The 13632-nt window shown below is 35.7% G+C and overlaps 1 non-coding gene across 1 annotated transcript; it reads left to right on the top strand.

Moving 5' to 3' along the window:
- The first annotated feature begins 13315 nt into the window (after window positions 1–13315).
- On the top strand, window positions 13316–13419 carry LOC112096574. Its single transcript, XR_002904475.1, has one exon. It is a non-coding gene; the product is annotated as a small nucleolar RNA R71 (small nucleolar RNA).
- The last annotated feature ends 213 nt before the right edge of the window (window positions 13420–13632 follow it).

The following is a 13632-nucleotide window of genomic DNA, read 5'->3' on the forward strand; positions in this document are numbered from 1 at the left end:
GACAGTAATTCCATATACGGAATAGTTGACTAATTGGCTTAACCAAATTGATCCGTCAACAATCATATTTTAAAATCTGCCCCAACAAAGTCATATTTACATAAGAGTAGTTTATGTTCAATGGCCAATATCGCTTTTGATTGTTAAAACTAAATATTAACAAATCAAATTGAAGTGTGGAACACATGCAAGGAATTAATGAATTAGACAAGACAAATCACCACATATGTTCTCCTTTTAAAATGCCAAAATTAGGTGCATGATTACTGGCAATAATCTATGACGGTTTGGTTCCAACCACGCTCAATCTTCTTTCACTTTTAGAAAATAGTCCAAACGTGTGTGCAAAGTTTTGATTTTTTTAAGATACATTCAATTGAAAACGAATGTTTGACCTGGAAACGCACGTGTTTTGTCTAAAAGAAGAGGCTGAGCTGGCTTTGAAGAAAGAAGACTTGAATTAGTAAACTCTTACTATCACGTGTTTCATATTTATTTATAAATGATGTCAAGTTGAACTATCAGCAGTATCATGCTTAGTGGTTGACTGGCTGTTAGATTAATTAGAGATTTATCTGTTGGGATTAATAAAATATTTGAGATATTTTCAATTGCATAAATATTTTGAATAAGGTCTGTTTAATCATATTATATGTATTTATGTGATCATCATATGGATTCACAAAAAACATAAATACAAGTTATCTTATGATTAAATAAATTAAGTTCGCAGTTGATAAATAGAGTTGGACGCTCTATTTATGTTTAGACTGTAGTAAATTCATTAAATGATTTTTCTTAATCATGTATGTATTTACTGATATAGTTTGACTACATTGAGCTGGATCACATATGAGATTTAATTAACCTTGAAATGACTGTCAGACTTATTAAATCTCATAGGCATTGATTTTACTGTAATATTAATCTTGAGTTAATTATGATTTCATGATTGTAATTGTTATTCCATTTGAGTTACCAATGGGCACGACACATACTTGTAATCAAGAATTTGTACAACACATCTCTTGATGGGTTTTCGGCACTTGATCATAGAATTCTTTGGCCAGAGTGTGTCAACATATTTAGTATATTAAAAATGATCATTAAAGAAAATCAGTAAGAATCAAGGAACAATTTGTAATTAAATTGATTGGACAGTTGAGATATCGATTTAATTAATGATGTGGTACAAAGGATTGTGCAATAAAGAAATCAATGTGGCTTGGGACGAATTATTATTCGAGCATACAATTATGGAGGTCAGTTCCAATCTTTTAGTAGAGTAGATTTAGAATTAAATAATTGGGGTAGTTTAATTACAGGCTTAATTATTGCAGCCGCTATTGTGTGTTCCCAAATGATCCTCGGGTTAGCTCATTTAATTGACTGCACCACTACTGAATTAATAAGCAAGATAACTAGCTATTTGGGTCAAAAGCCTAAATGTATTATTTAGTGGGAGACTCCATTAATATGCTTGAGTGTAAGGGGTCTTGTGTTATTTTACAAGGTGGGCCCCTATAACACAAGAATAAGTAACGTAACTTTTGTTTTAATTATTTTTTAATTTAAATCAAAAGGGATTTAATAGAATTAAAAATTAAATAAATATGGAGCCTAGGGTTTTCACTAGATAAAAAAAATATAAAAGGGCTTATTTTCTCCCAAAAGAAAGAGAGCAGCCACTTTATATATATGAGAGAAAAAGATTTTTCTCTCTATTGTTGAGAGAAAAATTTTCTCGTGCTAGTTGCTTTAGTGGTGATAAAGGCACCCACACGTCAAGTGCAGATCAAACTTGAGTCATAACCTGGAAGATTATTTGGTGGCGGATCGTGATCTAGCAAGAGTGGTGGTAACGGATTGTGATCTAACAGGAGTGGTGGTGACGGATCATGATCTGGGAGCCCAAATCACTTTAGCGGAAAAAGGCAAATCGGATTTTCAAGGTACGATTTCTAGATTACAAATTCTTATATATTGTATGAGAGCGATCCTAAAAGGTTTTATAAAAATTAAAAAAAAACTGATTTTTCCCAACATTATCTGCATCTTTACTAAGAATAATTTTTTTAACTTTTAAATGAATTGTGTAAATGCAGTCAAAGTAGGTAACTGGAGCAGTGGAGTTGGCGAAATGGAATTTATAGTTCGTATTCAAAATATAAAAATATTCCTTTCTTTTTTTTTCATTTTTTCGAAAAATGGACCAAATAGCTTTGGGCTAAAAGGTTGTGGCCGAATAGACTCAAGTGTATAAGGCTAAGAGTTCTACTATTTACCCCAGGTCAAATCCCGAGTCAAACCCCGAAATTAATGCAAACGACGCCGTTTCGTGAATTTTTTTTTTTATCACCATCAAACAATGTCGTTTGCTATGCTTTTCATCTCCGTATGAGCACTGCATCAATTGAATTTGCTAAGTACTTCCCGATCCCTTAAGCCAACAAGAAATTGGGCAAAGCTTCAAGAAACAAAGCCGCTTGAATGAATACTGTACCAACAATTTCAGCCGCTTGAATGAACATTGTACCACAATTTACAGGCCGTGAGAGAGAAAATGAAAAGAGATATATTTCTTTTGCCATTTACATCTCATATTTACAGAATAATGCCCTCAACTTCCCTTACAAAAATTCTTGATCATCTTTCCTACCCCCTTTGCTATTACACACTACACAGATATAATCATGTGATTCTAGTTGGAGAATTTTAATTAGAATATATCATCATCAATTCCCTTGAACTTTTCCATTTTTATCTTTGTTTAAGGATGAATCCCCGATAAAATAAACAAAAAAAATAAAGATGGGAACAAAATAAATAAAAATAAAGAAGAGTGAGAAATTACGATACTAACCTTATTGCGCTATTACAACCTTTCTATAAAAATACACAAAAATAAATACGTGAAATAAATTAACTAAAAATTAAATTAATAAAATAAACAAAAAAAATTACAAAGAAAAATAAATTGAAAATTAAATTACAGAATTTTAAAGAAGAGAAAAAGGAAAGAAATACTAACCTTTAAATGTAGATTCACTTTTTTTTTCTTTTTTTTTAATTAAAAAAAATTACAAGAAAATAATTAAAAGAAATTATTCACAAAAATTAATTCTATGAATTAAAATTACTTACCTCCCCGGCAACGGCGCCAAAAACTTGTTGTGCAAATTTTAATGTACTCGCAAGCGCACGAATCTATTGTAGTATAGATTTATGGTGACGAGTGTCGATCCCACGAGGAGGTGGATTTTAATTGTGTAGAATTAATTTTGTAAATGGGTGATTGGATTTATGGTGGAAATGATTTGGAATATGCTAAAACTTAAATTAAAATGGCGAGAATAAATTCTAAAATTGGTATTGAAATGGCGAGAATAAATTGACGAGAATTATATTGAAATGACGTACTTGGGTATCTGGATCCGTATCAACATGCATCATGGGCTAAATAATCCGTATTAATGCCAATTAAATCATGAGGGGGGAATCCACACCTCATGAACCACGCTCTAATCAATATGGTGCTAAGGGCTTATCGTGCCAAATAATAATAACCTTATACTAGAGAGCCGGTGTAACCAAGGCGGTATCTAGACAAGACTATTATTATTTGTCGACGAGAAGTCAAAACATCCACAAAAATTAGAGGGGAAGAGAAAATAAATTTACCAAATTAAGCCCATGACACATGTTGAGACTTCACCTTCAACCCAAGCTTGAAAGAAAATTAGCCACTCATAGTTGAACTAGGGGCAAAATGGGAATTTATTAAAATACGAAGAAAATACAAGATGGAGAGGGAATTACAGAAAATGGATCCCAAAAATGGATTCAGAGATATCAAATTAGGGGGGAGAGGCCCTCTTTTTATAGATACATGGAGTAAATCATGGCCATCGGATTAAAAACAGTTTGGACGCTCATGATTGCACCACGTCATCAGTCAACAGTCCACGGTTTGACCACGCGGATAAACAGTAACACGGTTTGACCCGACTTTGAACAGTAACGCGGTTTGACCCGGATGAACAGTAACGCGGTTTGGTTGAAAATAATCCTGTGTGATGCATGCACCGTACGCGAGATTTTTCGTCCATTGATATGCTGCCACGTCACCATCAACAGTACATAAGAATTTTAGTCCAACAGGATCGTGACACCTCATCAGTCAATGCCACATCATCATCCGTCTATGTGAACAGTGTTGTGAACAGTAACGTATACAGTACCGTACACGTGAATAGTACCGTACATGTGAATAGTGTCATTTTTCCTTTTATGCTCCTCCTAAGGTTTTCTACCGTCCTGAGTTCAAAAGTGATGTCCGTTTTGTCGTCTGATCTCTCCTTTATTGTGAAATGACTATAATGCCCCCTAAAATACATAAATTACTTAATTAAAATAAAACACACGTAATTAAATCACAAGAATGTTAAATACATAAAAGTAAGGGTTGTTAGTAAAACTTGAAATGTAAAATGACAGTTTTCTCCTTTATAAATATGCATTTTCTAACACTCAACACACCCCCCAACCAACTTATTGCTAGTCCCTAGCAAATAAAGCGAAAACAAAATTCAAATTCAAAATGATTTTTTTTTTTTTTAGAAACCCTCGTGTTTATTCAATCAGATTAATGACAGCAATCAAATAAAAGTATAAGCATTATCTCCAGTCTAAAGCAACATCACACCCACATCAACCATCCACATGAATTAGCCCAGTAGACTTTGTTATAGCTACTTTCAAGAATGACATGTCAAACCCCAAAATCTCACTGGAAGTAGTGACACTCTCACAAATAAATTAAACCCAATAAAAATAGTCACTCCAATGAATGGTAATTGAGAGAGAAAATAATAAAGAAGTGATATCACATGCTCTCACCAAGATGAAATAAATATGCCCTCAGCTTAGAAATAATACGATCTCAAGTCAAATAAAATGTAAGTCAACCCACTTTATTTATCTTTTTTTTTTTTAATTATGCATCACTACATCTTTTTAGCCCATATAACTAGCTTCTACTTCAAACTATAGTTCCCTAAAATCAAGAAGGACTTTTATTAGGACGTAACATAGGCTAGGGACATGGCTAACAAAGAAGGGAAATAAGGAAAACAAAGTGTATGTTTGAGAAAAATGCAGAAATTTTTTATTTTTTATTTTTTGGAAGTTGCAAGGTGGATTTCACCTATTATTTTTATTTTTATTCTTTTGAAACAACAACTTTTGTTTTGTTGTTTTTTTTTTTTTTTGCTATAACTTCACTGAACAACATAATTATTTACATTTTCTCAAACATAAATAAGTGATGGAACTTATAAGATATCGGGTAATACTCCAAATCGGAGTGGGTCAAGATGATAAGTTGACAAAGAAAATATTTTTTTTTTAAAGGCTCAAAAGGGTTAACTATGGATATTTAATAAAAGGGATGGCTAGAAAGGCTCAAACGGATCAAAGATGGTCTTTCCATCGTCTTTTAGGGCTCTAAATAACCTTCCATATCTACTAGTTAGATGGGCCTCCAAATGTAGCAACACACTATTTTTTTTTCTTCTTTTTTTTTTTAATTTTTATTAAGGGTTAACTCAAAAGAAATCTAGAGATCGTGTATACAATAATAAACTGTTAAGCTGTATAAAGAATGGGCAAAAGGGTTACTCTCCAAGGAAAATGATAGGCTCAAAAACTCACTTGGTACTTATTATGACATGTTGATTCCTTCAAGCAACTCATATTTGTCTCCGACATCAACATGTAGAGTAGCAAACATAATGTAACATCACTTAAGACCAAAGATAATACAAATACTAAAATTTGAAATTAATCATGTCATCCAATGTTAAAACAAATCACACAAATTTTTTTTTTTAAACAACATTCTACCCCCCAACCTATTCTAAACATGAAAGGAAAATATGCATGCATAAATGTGAAAATGATGCATAAAAACTAATTAGAAAAGTTACACGTAAAATGATAGAAATATGGGTGGTAACAGAAATGAAAATGTTTTTTTTTTTAAAGAAGATGCGTTTCTAGAGGAACTACACTCCATATTCAACCATTTTCGACCACAAGTTGGAAAATGTATATTTATAGAGGAGAAATTAAAAAGAAGAAAAATAAAAATAAAAACATAATAAAGAAAAAGAAAATGTCTGAATTTTTTTTTTAATTTTTTAATAATAATTTTTTTTTTACGATGAAGATGCGTTTCTAGAGTCACTACACTCCATATTCAGCCATCTTCGACACAAAAAGTTAGCAATAGTTAGTTTCTACAACAAAAATTAGTAAAAACTTAACCAAAATTCCACAATTGTCGACTATTCCCTCCCCCCAACCAGAACGAAACATTGTCCTCAATGTTTGAAAGGAAAGAAGTAGAGTTTAGAAGACATCACCTGGGTGGTGCAACACAGAAAACAATATTTACAAGCGGAGAGTTAAATCTAATTTGTACTTCTTACTGCGGCTACTGTTACCATCATTATTTGGGCGCTCCAACACAAAAGTCCAGGGGTCTGGCTCCGGTTTATAAGCTTGTAACATATCAAGTAGCTCATTAGCAGTGTGAGCACAAATAAAAAGTTTTTTCACATTAGAAGGAATGAAATAGTTTTTTATTGCATGGTTAAGAAATGCGATAAAGCCATCATAAAAATTATTGACATTTAACAAACCGATGGGTTTTTGGTGGATGTGCAGATGGGCCCAAGATGCTAGCGTGATAAGTGCCTCTAGTGTTGCAAGATCTCCTGGAAGGAAAATAAAAGCATCAGCATGATTAAGCATTTCAGTTATTCTTTCTTGCATACCTGAGACGACTAACTCTTCTCCAGTTGATGAGTCAGATGAACTGCCCAATGGTTTTAAGACTCTTGGGATGATGCCTAACACTTGACTTCCTCTGATAAAAGCTGCTTCTGAGACCATTTTTGATAACCCTCGATTACCTCCTCCATACACCAAGTGTAATTTTCTCGCTGCTATGCTTCGACCAAGATCTATGGCTGCCTCAACGAACTCTTTATGTTTGTCATATGTAAATCCAGAAAGCACACAAATGTTCTTGAATTGTCTATTGGGAGTAGCTGACATTGTGATACTTCTCAAAAACAATTTGTGAGTGCTTGACAAAAAAGAAATTACATTTAAGAGTCTTGGTGATAGTGGGTCATGGTTGTGTATGAGGTAATATGTTAGTGTCAAATAACGCGTAAAGCACGTGGCTCGCAAGTCAAAAAGAAAACAGTAAAAAGGAAAAAGCAAACAGTAATAAAATTATTAAAGACAATAATGCAAACAATAAGACAATAGTGAAATAAAATAACAATAAAGTAAAAGGATATTTACAGGTAGTTGCGACTGTGGCTCACATCTTCCTCTGGTTTTACGTCCAGAAACGGCTTGAACGCCCTCTATAGGTCGAGGATAAGCTTCCTATCCAGTTTTCTTATAAACTGGCAAACAAGATCATTTATAGTCAGATTCCCGAGACTATATCGTGCATGCTCTTTCTGGAATAATGGCCATAACTGGAGAATCGCTCCTTGCACATATCCACTGGGATGCGTTTCAAGAGACAAAAGGATATCATCCAATGACTCCTTATTCAAGTCATCCCTAATGAATTGAATCTTATCTTCCCTGTTATCAGACACCATTCCTAAAGAACATGGGTTTTTATTGCAACTCATTCTGGCACACTTATGACAAGCAACAGAAATTCTTCGAGCTCGTCGTTTTCTTGCATAATTTCCTTTACCACAACCAAGCATGTATGCAATAAATTTTGGAGGTAACTCACCTGCCGATCGTACTTTAGCCTCAATTAACCAACGGATGTCAGCAGGTATGTTATTCCTCATGAGTAATCGCATGCGTTCGGACCGAGCTTTATAGATCGTAAGGAGGGCATTCTGAGGAAGTGAAGGGAATTGCTTGTGAAGCTTCGCTAGAATCTCGTTTCTGTCCATACCTTTGCCTCAGAATATCAGTTATTATGGGAAACTGAAGTAACCGACTTGATTGTCACGGAGTACCGTTATCCGCCACTTCACCGGGGTAACAAACTAAAGCACACAAACAGAAAAACAAATTAAAACACACAAAGAAAATTAAAATCGTCCTCTTATTGAATTTACCTCAAGCTCCAACTGGATGTCGTAAACACTTCTCTCAATATCTCTGAGTTGGCTTTCTAAACCCTCAACATAGGCTACTAACTCTGGTGGTTGTAGAGCCCAAATGCGATGTGTTTTACAAAATTGAATCTGTCTTTTGAGATGAGTTTTGACACGTTGAAGTGGTTTAAGAATGTTCAGGAGGAACGGTCTAAGTATGAGACTCATGATTAAAAATGATAAGAGAAAACTTAATGGTAAAATAAACACACTTATGCAAAAACAATTTCAATTAGCAAAAGAATAATAATAAAAAGAAAGAAAGAAAAATCAAATCAACGAAAAAAAAAAATCAATTCAAATTTGGTGGGTCACTCAAATTTATTTCGGTGTCTTCGTCATGTGGTTGGTACTCTAGATATGGCTTTAATCTTTGACCATTAACTTTAAACGTGACACCGTTCTTTAGGTCCTTAATTTCAATTGCCCCATGTGGAAAAACAGTATGAACAATAAAGGGACCAGACCAACGAGAGCGTAACTTACCTGGGAATAGGTGCAAGCGAGAATTGAATAAAAGCACTTTCTGACCTGGAGTGAACGATTTCCTCATAATTTGCTTATCATGGAAGACTTTCATTCGTTGCTTGTAAATCTTGGCATTTTCGTATGCATCATTGCGAATTTCTTCAAGTTCTGCCAGCTGTAATCTTCTTTCTGAGCTGGCTTGCTGCATGTCAAAATTGAATTTCTTGATGGCCCAATACGCACGATGCTCGAGTTCCACAGGTAGGTGGCAAGCTTTTCCATACACTAGCCTGTAGGGTGACATCCCAATCGGGGTCTTGAAAGCCGTTCTATATGCCCATAAGGCATCATCAAGTCGTAATGACCAATCTTTTCTGTCTGGCCTCACCGTCTTTTCTAATATGTGCTTTATTTCTCGATTGGAGATCTCAACTTGGCCACTGGTTTGCGGATGATACGGAGTCGCCACTTTGTGTGTGATTGAATACTTTGTCAAAAGAGCTTTGAATGCTTTGTTACAAAAGTGGGCACCACCATCACTGATTATTGCTCGAGGGAATCCAAAGCGTGAAACAATGTTGCTTTTCAAAAATGCTATCACCACCTTGTGATCATTGGTCCTACATGAAATTGCTTCTACCCATTTTGATACGTAGTCAACAGCAACCAATATGTATTGATGGCCAAAAGACGGGGGAAAGGGTCCCATGAAGTCGATACCCCATACGTCAAAAATCTCAACCACTAAAATTGGATTTAGTGGCATCATGTTCCTTCGTGTAATGCTCCCCATTCGTTGACACCTATCACATGAAGAACAGAAAGTGTAAGCATCTCGAAATATAGTTGGCCAATAGAAACCACATTGTAAAACTTTAGTCGCTGTTTTCTTAGCACTGAAATGGCCTCCACAAGCTTGTTCATGGCAGAATGAAAGAATATTCTGAATTTCATTTTCTGGGACACATCGTCTAACAATTTGATCAGCACAATACTTGAACAAATACGGGTCATCCCAAAAGAAATTCTTTATCTCTGCAAAGAATTTAGCCTTGTCTTGCTTGGTCCAATGCTCTGGAAGTTTACCTGTAACAAGATAATTAACTATATCAGCATACCAAGGTAATACTTCCACACTCATTAATTGTTCATCTGGAAATGACTCATTTAATGGTAATTGTTCTATAATTGTGTCAAAATGGAGACGAGAGAGATGGTCCGCCACAACATTTTCTGTCCCTTTTTTATCTTTGAATTCCAAGTCAAATTCCTGCAAAAGTAACACCCAACGAATTAGTCTAGCTTTTGCATCTTTCTTTGTGAGAAGATATTTAAGAGCAGCATGATCCGTGAATATAATTATTTTACAACCAATGAGATATGATCGAAATTTTTCCAATGCAAACACTACTGCTAGCATTTCTTTTTCAGTAGTTGAATAGTTCAACTGTGCATCATTTAATGTCATACTAGCATAGTAAATAACGTGGGGAATTCGATCAACTTTTTGTCCTAATACAGCTCCTACTGCATAATCAGATGCATCACACATGAGTTCAAATGGTAAGCTCCAGTTCGGGGCCTGAATGATGGGTGATGATGTCAACAACTGTTTTAATTTTTCAAACGCCACAAGACATGAATCATTAAAGACAAAAGGTGCATCCTTAGCAAGTAAATTGCATAAGGGTCTAGAAACTTTGCTAAAATCTTTAATGAAACGTCTATAGAAACCAGCATGCCCAAGGAAAGATCTTACTTCTCTGACTGTTTTGGGTGGAGGAAGATTAGAAATGAGATCCACCTTGGCTTTGTCAACCTCAATACCTTTGCTCGAAATGATGTGACCAAGAACAATACCTTGTTTTACCATAAAATGACACTTCTCCCAATTTAAGACCAAGTTCTTCTCGATACATCTCTGCAGAACTAGTGTTAGATAATGTAAACATTGATCAAACGAGTCACCAAAGACAGAAAAGTCATCCATAAAGACTTCAAGGAATCGTTCAACCATATCAGAAAAAATGCTCAACATGCATCGTTGAAATGTAGCAGGTGCATTACATAATCCAAATGGCATTCTCCTATATGCAAATGTGCCAAAAGGGCAAGTGAAAGTAGTTTTCTCTTGATCTTTTGGTGCTATGGGAATCTGATTATATCCTGAGTAGCCATCTAGAAAGCAATAAAATTCATGGCCTGCTAATCTATCAAGCATTTGATCAATAAATGGTAAAGGAAAATGGTCTTTACGTGTGACAGAATTCAACTTTCTATAATCAATGCATACACGCCATCCTGTAGTCACTCTAGTGGGTATCAATTCATTATCAGCATTCGTAACTACTGTGACTCCTGACTTTTTGGGGACAACTTGTACAGGACTGACCCATAAACTATCAGAAATTGGGTAAATGATACCTGCGTCTAATAGCTTAAGGACTTCTGTTCTAACAACTTCTTTCATATTAGGATTTAACCGACGTTGCATTTCCCTAGTAGATTTAGCATTTTCATCAAGGTGAATGTAATGCATGCAGTCTACTGGGTTTATACCTTTTATGTCCGCTATGGTCCATCCTAATGCCCCTTTGTGCTCTTTCAAAACATCTAACAACTTTCCTTTTTGTTCGTCATTGAGGGATGATGAGATGATTACCAACAGAGTACTTTCTTCCCCCAAAAATGCATATTCCAAAGTGTTGGGTAATGGTTTGAGCTCGAGTTTCGGTGGTGATTCTGATGATGGGATGAGTTTCTTCTCTGATGGTGCTAGTTGTTCAACTCTTGACTTCCATTCATTAGTGTCCATGGATGGTACTGAGTCAAGCAGGGCGTTGACCTCTTCGACCGATCTGTCAATATCAAAATCAAAACCAAAGTGAGTTAAGCATGTCTGTAAAGTATCATCACTAAGGTTTGAAACAAGAGTGTCATCAACTAATGCTTCTATTAAATCCACATCAACAATTCCATCATCTGCATTGTGAGGTTGTTTGGCAATGTTGAAAATATTTAGCTCCATAGTCATATTGCCGAAAGACAACTGCATATTTTCAGTCCTGCATTGAATGTGAGCATCCGCAGTTGCCAAGAAAGGTCGGCCTAGAATAATGGGGATGTGCTTCCTTGAATCCTGTATTTGTTGAGTGTCAATTACAATGAAATCAACAGGAAAATAAAACTTGTCTACCTGGATAAGCACGTCCTCCACAATACCACGAGGTATTTTCGTGGACCGATCTGCAAGCTGTAACACCACTGGAGTTGGGTGTAATTCTCCAAGTCCAAGTTTCAAAAACACTGAATAAGGTAACAGATTTACATTAGCTCCTAAATCCAACAAAGCATTCTCAATTGTGTGGTTCCCTATGCTACATGAGATAGTGGGGGAGCCTGGGTCTTTGCATTTTAGAGGAATTTTATGTTGGAGGATAGAACTAACGTTTTCTGTTAAAAATGCCTTCTTTTGAACATGCATGTTTCTCTTTTTAGTACAAAGGTCTTTAAGAAACTTGGCATAAGATGGAACTTGCTTAATAGCATCAAGTAAAGGGATGTTAACACTTACCTGTTTGAAGATTTCAAGAATCTCACCTGTGGATTTTCCCTTTTTTCCTTTAGCTAACCTCTGAGGAAATGGAGCTTTGGGAACATATTCCCGTGTGTTGGTTTCTTCTTTCTCCTCCGGTGATGATTCCTCAACATTCACAGGTACAATTTGATTTTCTTTTGTCACCGGCATCTCCACTTTGTTGTCGACTTCTTTTCCTTTTCTCAAGGTCATGATTGCTTTGACCTCTCCATGCTGCTGTGGTGAACTGGTACTTGCTTCATATACTCCTTTAGGATTAGGCACTGGTTGACTTGGAAATTTGCCTTTCTCAACAGTCATTGCCAATGTCTGAACTGAAGAAGCAAGTTGTCCCACCATCTTTTCGAGGCTTGAAACAGATTGAGCTTGTGAGTTGAAGCCTGCTCTCAACTCATTTCGTAGTCCATCAATGGTGCGGTTCTGTTGCTCAATCGTGGAGTGAGTAACATTCCTGAAGTTCTGGAATGCATCCTCCCATGGTCTAGGTTGAGAGTGGTTCTGGTTCTGATTGTATGGTCTAAATGGTGGCTGAGAGGCTTGAGGAACTTAAGGAATTTGTTGCATTGGTGGAGCTAGAGCTGCTGGTCCATTCTGTTGGAATCCTTGAGACCATGAAAAATTGGGGTGGTCTCTCCATCCAGGGTTATATGTGTTGGAGTATGGGTTGTAATTCGATGGTTTTCTCATTACACCTATGGCATTGACTTGATATGAGTATGAGTCATGGTCATGGTCATGTGGCTCTGTTGATTTAGCAGTCGATAATGATGCTATTTGTTGAGAGAGACCTTCAATTATCGCTTTGACTTCTTTAATTTCTGAACTTGATTCGCCAATGTGAACCTCATTTACTCCCTTAATTCTTCTAGTATTCTTGAGTGATCGACTCCGTTGTTGGGAATTATCTGCTTGTCGCTGGAAGAATTCCCAAATCTCTGATGCACTTTTTGACATTAGCTCTCCTCCACTCGTTGCCATTAGCCATTCTTGCACATTTGGTAATAATCCCTCCAAAAAGTATTGGCATTGGTGCCATTTCTCGTACCCATGATGTGGACACTTCAAGAGTAGCCCATTAAATCGCTCCCATGTTTCGAAAAATTGCTCGTCCTCTCTCTGGGTAAACTCTGAGATTTCCCTGCGAATAGCATTGGTTTTATGCACTGGGAAATATTTATTTAAAAATTTAGTTACCATTTGTTCCCATGATGAAATGCTATTAGCAGGCAATGTATTAAGCCATGAACGAGCTCTATCCTTTAAAGAAAATGGGAATAATCTGAGTTTAACATCATCGTCTGAAAAATTTTCATATTTAAAAGTTTGACAAATGGCATGAAAATCATTCAGATGATTATA

Source organism: Citrus clementina, unplaced genomic scaffold (genome assembly GCF_000493195.1).
Source record: "Citrus clementina cultivar Clemenules unplaced genomic scaffold, Citrus_clementina_v1.0 scaffold_8, whole genome shotgun sequence".
Taxonomy (NCBI): domain Eukaryota; kingdom Viridiplantae; phylum Streptophyta; class Magnoliopsida; order Sapindales; family Rutaceae; genus Citrus; species Citrus x clementina.